Source organism: Rhinolophus ferrumequinum, chromosome 6 (genome assembly GCF_004115265.2).
Source record: "Rhinolophus ferrumequinum isolate MPI-CBG mRhiFer1 chromosome 6, mRhiFer1_v1.p, whole genome shotgun sequence".
Taxonomy (NCBI): domain Eukaryota; kingdom Metazoa; phylum Chordata; class Mammalia; order Chiroptera; family Rhinolophidae; genus Rhinolophus; species Rhinolophus ferrumequinum.
This window is the reverse complement of record NC_046289.1, coordinates 41011298-41021595: the sequence shown is the minus strand read 5'-3', so window position 1 is coordinate 41021595 and position 10298 is coordinate 41011298. Positions and strand designations below refer to the sequence as shown.

The window sequence follows — 10298 nt, the reverse complement described above, 5'->3', positions numbered from 1 at the left end:
GAGAAGGGCTATCATGGGGAAGTAAGCCATGAGCCTGTGGTTCCTGGGAGAACTTGGGCAGACAGGGAGTGGTCTTCGATGTGGTGCAGGAAATTCCATACCGGCTGTGAGAAAGTACTGACAAAGGTCGTTGGTTCTTCCAAGATTTTATAATACTCTTGTCCTCATATGATTAGGCAAATGGGGTCAGAGATCCAGGACTTGTAACGAGGGTGGGAAGGAATCCTTTGAAGCTTCTAATGTCTTGCATTTCCCATCGTGTAGAGTAGAGAAGTAAAAATGAACAGAGTCTAACAGGGGCTCTAGGGAGCAATGAGAAGACCACACTGGAACATGGGGAGAAGCTGAGGGACTTGTGTAACTGTGGTTGACCTCCTTAAGTTCGGGATTCTGATAGGTCCCTGATGTCCTTGGAAATCACATAGATTGCATTCTAAAAAGAGCCTCATCAACCTAGAAACTCCTAATTAGCTTTCCCATTTTGCTGCCTCTCCTGCTCACAGAAATGAGTGTTCTACATAGTCCTGTGCGCAAGCATGAACACCAGGAAGAAGGCACACTTATTGATGCAGATACTAGAGACTTTCCATTGTTTCCTATTTCCAGAACATACCAGAACTTGCACATATTCCTCTGGGCCTCTGCTCAGACTGCTGTGTCTGACGCACCTCTCCACAGGGCAGCAAGATACTGATGGGTAGACCGTGCCTTGTGTAAAAGCACCAATCGGAAGAATCAAGGGAAGGCTGGTGTCTGCTTACAGCATACACTGTGGGCACCTGGGGTGGAGCTGCATTGACTTAGAGGTAGGACTGTCGTGGCTGAACAAAGGATCCTATAGCTAGCTGCAGCCCTCCCTCCCTACACCCCAGCTGTCTAAATCCCACTCATCTCTCGGGATCCAAATCTGGTTATATCCCACTTGTTCCATTCACCACCCCTCAACTCTACTAACATGCAGAATTAATTGTTCTGTCCTTAGTTCCTCTCTCAGGGCACCTTATGTATAACTCCATTACAATCTTATTGTAGCCTGAATTGTTTATTATCACTCTGAGGGCATATAATGCTAGGTTAACAGTTATGTACTACTTGCAGATATTATTCCCCTATCTTTTCTGGTTTCCGATATTGTTTTGGAGAAGCTAGCATCATCTGAATCACTATTCCTTTGTCTTTTCTCTCTAGATGCTTTTAAGATTATCTTTCCATTTTGGTGTCCATAGTTTCATTATGATGGGATTATTTGTAGAGTTTTCTTTTATTTATTCTATTTGTGTATTTTGGGAATTCCTGCAGTTTGGAAAATCCTCAGTTATTACCTCTTTGCATATTGCTCTTTCATCATTCCATCTATTATCTCCTTCTAGATTTCCAAATAGATATATGGCAAACATTCTTACTTTATTCTCCATATGTCTTCAACCATTTAAAAAATATTTCCATAGCTTTATATCTCTGGGTTGCATTTGGAATATTGACCTCCATATTCTAGTTCGCTAATCTGTATACTTAGGTGTGTGTATGTCTAATTCCACACATTAAATCCTTGAAAGGACTGCATGTATTTCATCCTAGTTTAGTGTCTGGGACATAGCCAGTGATCATATAAGTGTTTGCTGAAATGAATTGATTGGCGTGTCTGAGGGGTAATTGTTGGCCTGATCTCACTGTTCAATCCAAGGTGTGAGTACATACGAAGATATAAATTGCTTATCTGCTGCCAAGATAAGAGGAACCACTGGGGCTCACTGCTGCTGACAGTGACATATAGAACTGGTTGGACTGTACTTAAAGGGCAGGTTCGGCCAGGCAGGAGCATGTGGCGGGCTCGCCTGCCAACCACGGCCAAGCCAGGCTTTCTCTTTTAAACAAACCTCCCAAATATCATCCTGCTTTTGCAATAAAATTGGGGCAGCAAATGGGACATGATCCCAAGTTACAAACCTAGGGAAAAGCCACTTTTGAATTGGGTTACCTCACCCTGTTGGATGTAGGTATGATCTCGACATTCTCTCTCATTTAGAAATCCATGAAGGTTACCATCACGAAAAAAGAGTTCAGTAAGTCTCAGAAGGCTTGTTCAGACTAGTCGTCATATCTCATCCCAGGCACCAGGTAAATGGGACAAGGGTAGGCAAGCTGTGTGTACAGTCTGCCCTTAGAAACACCGGCTGCTGTTGTTAATCATCGTAGTTTAACTTTTCAGTCTCAGTAAAAGGAACGTTCGCCATCTTTATGGAACAGATGTCTGCCCCTCAGATGCTGTACTCAGCTGCTGGTGGCCACAGTCACGCACCAGCAGGGTCACAGTCCAGAAAAGATATGCATGACTTCAGAGGGAGTTTCCCAGAGTGTTTTTGGCAAGAGGGGACGGATGGTGGGAAGGGTGAGTCTCTCCCTGTGGCATTCAGTGCTGGTATTTGGCCATTCTTTAGTGGGAGGTTCTTGGGGAGAAACACAAAAATCAGTCTTCAGGGCAGTTCTTCAAAAGGGCATGTGGTGTCTGCTGCTGATTTTGTCATTCCACCCAATGAAGAAGGAATTTCGGAACACAATGGATTTTCCCCTCACAGCTTATGTGATTATCAGGCTAAGCCACATCTTCTCATGTTTGTCAGTACTGCTATAGAACAGTTCCAAAGCCACGAAGAAATAGCTGGCCCACCATTCCAGAGCAGGCCATTAGAAATAGAAGGGTGCTCTGTAGCTCCTGCTCTGAAATCCTGACGGGGCACATTCCACGCTATCCCCAGTGATCCCAAGAAGGCCATCAATTGATCATAATTAGATTAAGTTGAGTTAACTTGATTATTATTCATAAATATGTGTTAAAAAAACATACAGTAGAGGTGTCCGAGAGGCGAACGTTATAGGATGATGTCCAAGCCTGGAAGGCAGGTACATGGAGTGAATTCAATCCAAGGAAAACAAACCCACAGCTGGATGATTCCCAGGGCTCCACGGCAGCCCCCACCTCTCAGGTCAGCACAGAGGAACAGATGGCAGCACCAACAGGTCAAATTCTGATTTCCTCTGCCTGGAAGTCTGCTTTATCTCAGCTGGGGATTTCAGCTATTCCTGATGGCAGCGATTTCCATCAGGGCCTGTGGTGAAAAATAAACTTCTGAACCATTACAATTCATAAAACTGCTAACAGTTATGATGTAAAAAGCTCTTGAGAGGTCTCTGTGTATGTGATTGTTGTCTGTTTTGGGTGAAAACAATCATACCTGTGATGAAAATTCAATGTCCTTATAAAATTGAATCTCTCATGCCAAAGCCCTGTGACTTGTCGTCCTAGAGGTGAGGTAAAAATTAAATGAGATAGCAGTGGTGAAAGTGCTAGTTTGAAGAGGATAATGTCACTACCATCTTCTCTTATAGCTGTCTAGGGAAAAGATATGGAAGGAAATTTGAGAAAAAGTTTCTTGAGTTTCAAAAATTGAGCTAGGAATTATAGTATAATGATTTTGATATTAGCTAGAAATCTAGAAAGACCGAAAATGAGCAGAAGTCATTGGCCCAGATGGACTTCTTGCTCACCCTAAATGTCCTAGGAACACCGAGGGGGTCTCTGACCATCTCTTCATTTTTGAGGAAAAGCAACCACCCACTTGCTTTGGAGAGGGTCTGGCAGCTCTCCCAAATGAAGGCCAATCAGAGACACCCCCCCACCCCGAATATCTCTCTGAACCCAGAGCACAATGGCCACAGGGAACCTGCACCTGGAGGAACAGCTTCCTCGCGGGTTTGGGAATGATGCAAGCTGAGAGTGCCCTGTGAAGGTGATGAGCAAGTGACCTTTATAGAACAAGAAGAAGACTGGCATCAGGGGGATCCTCAGGAAGTGGGGATGATAAAATAGGCAAGTGATTGTAAGGCATGAGCTAGAGGTGGGGAGGAGAGCAGGAACATAAAAACTATTTAGGGAGTTGAGTTGGAAGAGCATGAAGATTGAAGGAGACGGATGAAGGGGACAGAGTCCAAGATGACTCCCAGGTTCTGGACCTAGTAAAGGGTGGTGGTGGTTAAGGTGGTTCTCTCTGTTTGCTTGGGCCTGTCCTATTAAGACTGAGAGTCCCACATGCTGGGAAGCCCCTCAGTCCAAGGCAAATAGGGATGGTTCGTCACTCTAGTGATGGTTCACCAACTAACATGGGGAGTAGCAGAAGAAGCAATAAGTCTGGGAGTTTGGGGAGATAATGAATTTGATTTGGAGCATATTGAATTTGAAGTGACACTGGATATCCAGATGAGTATATCCAGTAGGTTCTTGGGATATGAGTCTAGGGAGATTTTTGACTTGGAGAGAGTGGATGTAGGGGCCATTAACATAAATGGGAGTTGTTCGGGACGATGAAAATGGGTTAAATCACCCAGGGCAAGATTGTAGAGTACAAAGGGAAGTGGATCTAGAATGAAACTCTGGAGAACGAAACATTGGAAACTCCAATGTTTAAGGCATATATAGAGAAAGAAGAGTCTACGAAAGAAGGAACAATCAGAGGAGAATAAGGAGGACAGACTGACCATGGAGTCTTGGAAGCCAAGTGAGTAGAGAATGTTTCAAGGCATGAATAATCATCAGGGTGAAAGGCAGGACAAACAGATGTCCACCACCATGAGAAGAGAAGACTGTACTTCAGCACTGGTGATCTTAGCTGAAACCCTCTCAGTGATTTGACAGGAAGAAGCTAGGTTGCTCCTGGTGAGGAGTGGGTGGGAGTTGAGAAAATGGAGAGAGTGAATATAGTCTAATCACCCGAGGAACTTGAGAAAAAGGAAACTAGAGAGGTAAAACAAGCCAGAAGATCACGTACAGTCAAGGCGGAGTTATTTTCTTTAAGATGAATGAGAACTGAACGAATTTATAAACTAAGAGAGAAAAATGGCTAAAAGGAGGAATATTAAAGCTACAGTGGCCAAGAGACATAATTAATGGATCAGGGCCCATGGGGAGATGAAATGACATATGATGGACTCCAAGTCTGAGAGGGAGTATTGGCCTTAAACATGGGAGGGTGGGACACGGCACACTTTGGGACTATGGGAGGAAGGGCAGGTTAGGGTGATGTTAAATGAAAGGAGCAACCCATGACAGCCTGGAAACGGGAAGGCATACAACAAAGAGTTATGGTTAATGTCAGCAAGAAGAGAGTAAAACATGAAGCAGTATTGAAGGAAATGGTGGACATGCTGACGACATACCTTAGCCACTAGTTTTAAGAGTAATGATAATAGTTCTAAAGATTCAGTATTTTCAGATAACAGTGGACATACAGTTTTTGGAAAACTTTAGTAAATAGATATTCCAAGCTTTGCGCAGTGGCAGTATCGTAGCCAATGAGGTTTATCCGAGGCGCGATTATTGCTAATAGATATTCCAGAAGTGACTGATGCATCCTATTTGATTGAGAGAATTATCAAATTATTCCCTTTAAAAGTTAAGGATCTGAGTCTGATTTAAATAAGCAGTTGGTCCTGTCACACATGCACACTGGTATAGACTGAATGTATTCCCCCCAAAATTCACATGTTGAAACCTAATCCCCAGTGTGATGGAATTAAGAGGCGGGGCCTTTGGGAGGTACTTAGGTCATGAGGGTGGAGCCCTCGTGAATGGGATTAGTGCCCTTATAAAAGAATGCCCGGAGAGCTCTCATCGTCTTTCTGCCAGATGAGGTCAAAACACCTGTCTAGGAAGCAGGCTCTCAGCAGACACCAAATCTATCAGACCCATGATCTTGGACTTCTCAGCCTCCAGAAATTGTGACAAATAAATTTCTGTTGTTTATAAGCCACACAGTCTGTGATATTTTTGTTATAGCAGTCCAAATGGACATGGACACATACACACACACACCTTGGTACCCTTGTACATAAACAATTTACGACTTGCTTGGACTCCAAAATAAGAATTAAAATCTCTAAAAGTATTGTTTTCAGACAGTCGGGATGAAGAGAAGGTTTTGCTAGGTGGTAGGCCAGCGCATAAGTACAGAAAAGCAAAGTAAAAACAATGTTTCCAATTAATCTTGTGTATTAAATTAGGTTAAGTTTAGAAATTGGGGAGTCATTCAAAAGCAATCTTGAGACACATGCTTTGAGAGGAAATTACAGAAAGCAATGAAGTAGTGCTTTGCTCCTCGACAGTCTGTGGGTGCAGCCATAGCAGCATGAAGCCTGTCAGAGAACCGATGCCTTGCCAGCAGCCAGCAGGGCGGTCTCCACGGCCTCGGTGAGTCATCTTTGCTTGCAGCCTAATGCCTCCTGGCACAGGGAAATGCCACGGCCTTTCCTTAGCTCTGCTTGTTTTAATTGATGACTAGGAGCCATCCATATAGATGATGCCTTCCAGGGTATATACTTTACCTTCTGCTTTTTTTTTTTTTTTCTTTTCATTTGTTTAGATTTTTTTTTTTCTGGCATAAAAGCAATATATGCCCTTTGTGGATATTTTGGTCAATGTGGAAAAATAGAACTAAGACCAAAATAATCACCTCTATGTCAAGCAGTGTTAGCATTTTGGTGTATTTCCTTCTTGTTTTTCCACTGTGGTTTTAAGGATGAAGAAGACTGGGCTCTTGCTTTCTGAGAAAAGCAGATAATTCCAGGACAGGAAACACTTCCTGGCAGACGCATCAAAAGATCTGGGTTCTAATCCCAGCTTCACCACTGTGTAGCTTGTGGTCTTGGCAGCTGCCAATCCTCCTGAGGCTGTTTCTGGTTATGAGATGAAGGCATCGATTGGCCAACGTCTAGGGCCTTTTCTAGCACTCAGGTGTCATGGGCCGATGGTATTCTGACTCCTCAGAAAGATGTGCTTTGGACATGAATGCCTGAGCTATTATAGCTTTAACTCTGAAATCCAGTTTTCAGAAATACTGACAGATTTCAAAGGAAGGCTTTTTGAAGCAATACGACTATTCTTTTGTCCTTTTGTTAAATCCTGGAAATAAAAAAAAGAAGAAAATGCACTGAATGAGGATGCATTTTAATGTAGAGCATATGCCAGAGAATCTCTAATAATGCAAGTAACCCTGCTTCATTCTAGTTAGTAACGGAATTTAAAAATCAGAAACTAAATAAACCTATTGACTAAATCTGGCTCAGAGCTTTCCAAATTATGTCCTCAGAACAAATAAGTATTCTCCAGAAAAAGAGCAGTGGCCAAGCAAGTTTAGAAAAGACTGGGTTAAACACAATTTAATGGGTTTCTTTACTATAGAACTTCTTAGAACTTGAAAGATGCTTAAATGCATTGGGAATACCAAGGGGAGACGTGGAGCATGCATTCTAAGCTAACCTGATCATGGAATTATTTTGCCAAGGCACAGTGATTCACATCTCAGGAGTATTAGCTTCCCATAGAACACCGCTGTAGTCATACAGTTCTAGCTCCTTCTACCGGTTCCCAAAGAAGAGCTTTTGAAACGCACCATTGTGGAGCTTTTGATAATTATGCCTGACTGCTTGGCCACTGCGGTGATATCCTGAGCTGAGTTTTTAAAACCCATAACTTCTTGACCTTTGGTGCTATATTTTTATACTGTAAGTTGTATAAATTCTTATATTTGCAGGACAATTTTAGTTTTCTCAAGTATTTATTTATCAACTGAGTGCTAACCTGTTTGTGATACTATGCCAGCATCCCTAGCTCTGAGTTTTGCCTCTACCAATCTGTGGCTCTTGGATGAGTCGTTTAATTTTTTTAAATAAGGTTGGGTCATTTGGGTGGGATCCAGGAGCAAGGGACACTGGGCAGAAAGTGCTTCAAGAACTGGCAAGGTCAGTGTTAAGAGTCACAGAATATGGGAGAGTTTGAGGAAAAACAAAGGTCTGGGAATCCTCGTGTGAGAGGAAGATATAAATGGAGAGATACAGGAATCCGAGATCTTCATCGCCAAAGTCAGGCCTCTTTCTCAACCAGGTCAATGCAAAGATGGGAAAGGTAAAGTTCAAGATTTGCAGAGGCCTCGTCTTCAGGGGAAGACTGGAGATTAAAATTCAGGAGCCATCTTGAGCCTGGGCCTGATCTACCGTGTTTCCCTGAAAATAAGACCTAGTTAGACAATCAGCTCTAATGCGTCTTTTGGAGCAAAAATTAATATAAGACCCAGTCTCATTTTACTATAATATAAGGCTGGGTCTTATTGAACATAATAGAAGACCAGGTCTTGCTCCAAAAGACACATTAGAGTTGATTGTCTGGCTATGTCTTATTTTCGGGAAAATACGATACCTGTGACTTTCTAGAATAGCAGGAAACAGGCTGGTGCATATGGCAGGCTGTACCCTCAGGTATGTGGACTAAGGATCCAAGGTGGGATAAAGCCATTCTCTCCAGTCCCTGATAAAAAGTCTTTGGAAGCACTGGGCTTGGGGGCTCTGGTGGGTTTCAGCCTAGCTCATCCTCCTGTGGGAATATTTTATTATAGATTGCGTTAGCCATTTCTAGATAAGGCCTGAGTCCAGCCTGAAGTAGAATAATGGTATTATTACTGTGACACGCTTAGCAGCAACGTTATTTTTCTTTTATCAAAAACATCTTTATCAAGAGTCTTGGGATGTAGGCGGTAGAAAAAGGAGACTTCTGTGGGTAGTTAGTAAAAATTAAACACTCTTCTTTACTCTCCCGCCTCCTCCACCCTCTCTTCCTGTCATCTCCTACTCGTCTTTGGCCATGAGCTCGCCTCCCACTTTTCTAACTCTGGGGAGAAGTGTACTGTTTCCCAGGGATCTTGACTCAGTTTCATTTCATTTTTGCTGTTATCCAGACTTTTTGATTGACCTCAGCCCCTAAATAACCACACTTTCTGGGTTGGGCTCCTAAACTCTATTCCTTTTATCCCTCCACGAATATCTGAAGACCTGCTGTGAGCTGGGCACTAGGGCACAAGATGAGCAGGGCAGACACAGTCCCAGACTTGAGCCACAGACCCTCTGACTCTTGGTTCTCCGGGCTCCTGGAGTCATGTGGTGTGTCCCAGGTGGCATGACCCCCTGAACTCTGGCCTCCTTGCCTACCTTGATTCAGCCAGCTTGTCCTGTCCTTCCTTCCTTCCGACTTTCCTGACTATGCCCAGGATTGCCTGCCTTAGGGCACCTGCTACTTCTTTACCTCCCCACCAGGGTCTTTTCTCTCTCCCCCATTGTTCTTCCTCTCCCTCTGCCTACTGCCTGCTCTCACCTCACTCTCTGTGCAGGCTGACTGTACTCTGGAACTACAGCCCAGCCTGCTCTCCCCAGTCGAGCTGAGCCTCTGCTAATCCCACCTGTCTTGCTGCATTAGGACTTGTGGCTGGGCCTCGTTCCTGACAGGGAGGGGGACTGTCTGCTGGGGGGACGGCCATCAGGCTTTCCGCTCCACCCTAAAGAGGAGCAGCGCAGTGATCCACTGACTGCCTTTCTCAAAGGAAAGCAATTTCCAGAGGGCCCATGAATTCAGGTACAAATGTACAGAAAGCATTTCTAATTTCAATTTATGAGGAAAAAAAATATTTGAACTGAGGCATCAAAATGCTTCAATTTTAAAATATTTATAAATAAACTTCATATATATATATAATTCAAACTTAATAAATGAGACAGTACAAAATACTAGAAATATAGTAGAACTAGAAAAAAATCTGGACATGGGATCTGGAGAGCTGACTTCCCGGTCCACCCTACTATAACAAGCTGTGTGATCTGAGACAAGTTACTTCACCTCTCTGGATGACATTTCTCCAGTTTCTTTTCCTTACAGTGAAAAAAAAAGAGCCATTCAGACCATGTATAATGTTCTTCCATTTTATAATATCAGTTGCCTGCAGTAACTGCAAAAATGAACTAAGTAAACCTCTTTGGACTCTTTTCAAATAGAGAAGTGGAGGTGCCATATTTAAATTTTTACTATAATAATAATTAAAAATCTATAGAGGCAATTTTTAAAAAAGGCTGTAAAAGTGTAGGTGACTAGGGGAAAAAAGCATGACAGAAAGGTGGGTGCTGTGGTTGACAAAGCATTTTTATAAAATGCAAATTTGAGAAGCTAGTAGTCCTACAGCTAGAAAGCACTTTGGGAGCCTTATTGTTTTCCATTTGAAGCTAATGATGTGGCAAAGAGTCAAAGAAATGTTCCCCCACTTTCCACCCTGCTGATAGGCTTCCTGAACGTCCATCATTCCTAAATATCACAGCTGCATTGTGCTTCCTACGGTGCCATACAGTAGGTTCCAGGTGTTAGGAATTGGGCAGATCTTACCGTACACAGCCCTTCGTTATAACTGAAGGGCCTAATCGGTGGGTAAAAC

At 43.1% G+C, this 10298-nt stretch overlaps 1 pseudogene; it reads left to right on the top strand.

Moving 5' to 3' along the window:
* The first annotated feature begins 5317 nt into the window (after positions 1 to 5317).
* On the top strand, positions 5318 to 5468 carry LOC117024344 (uncharacterized; annotated as a pseudogene).
* The last annotated feature ends 4830 nt before the right edge of the window (positions 5469 to 10298 follow it).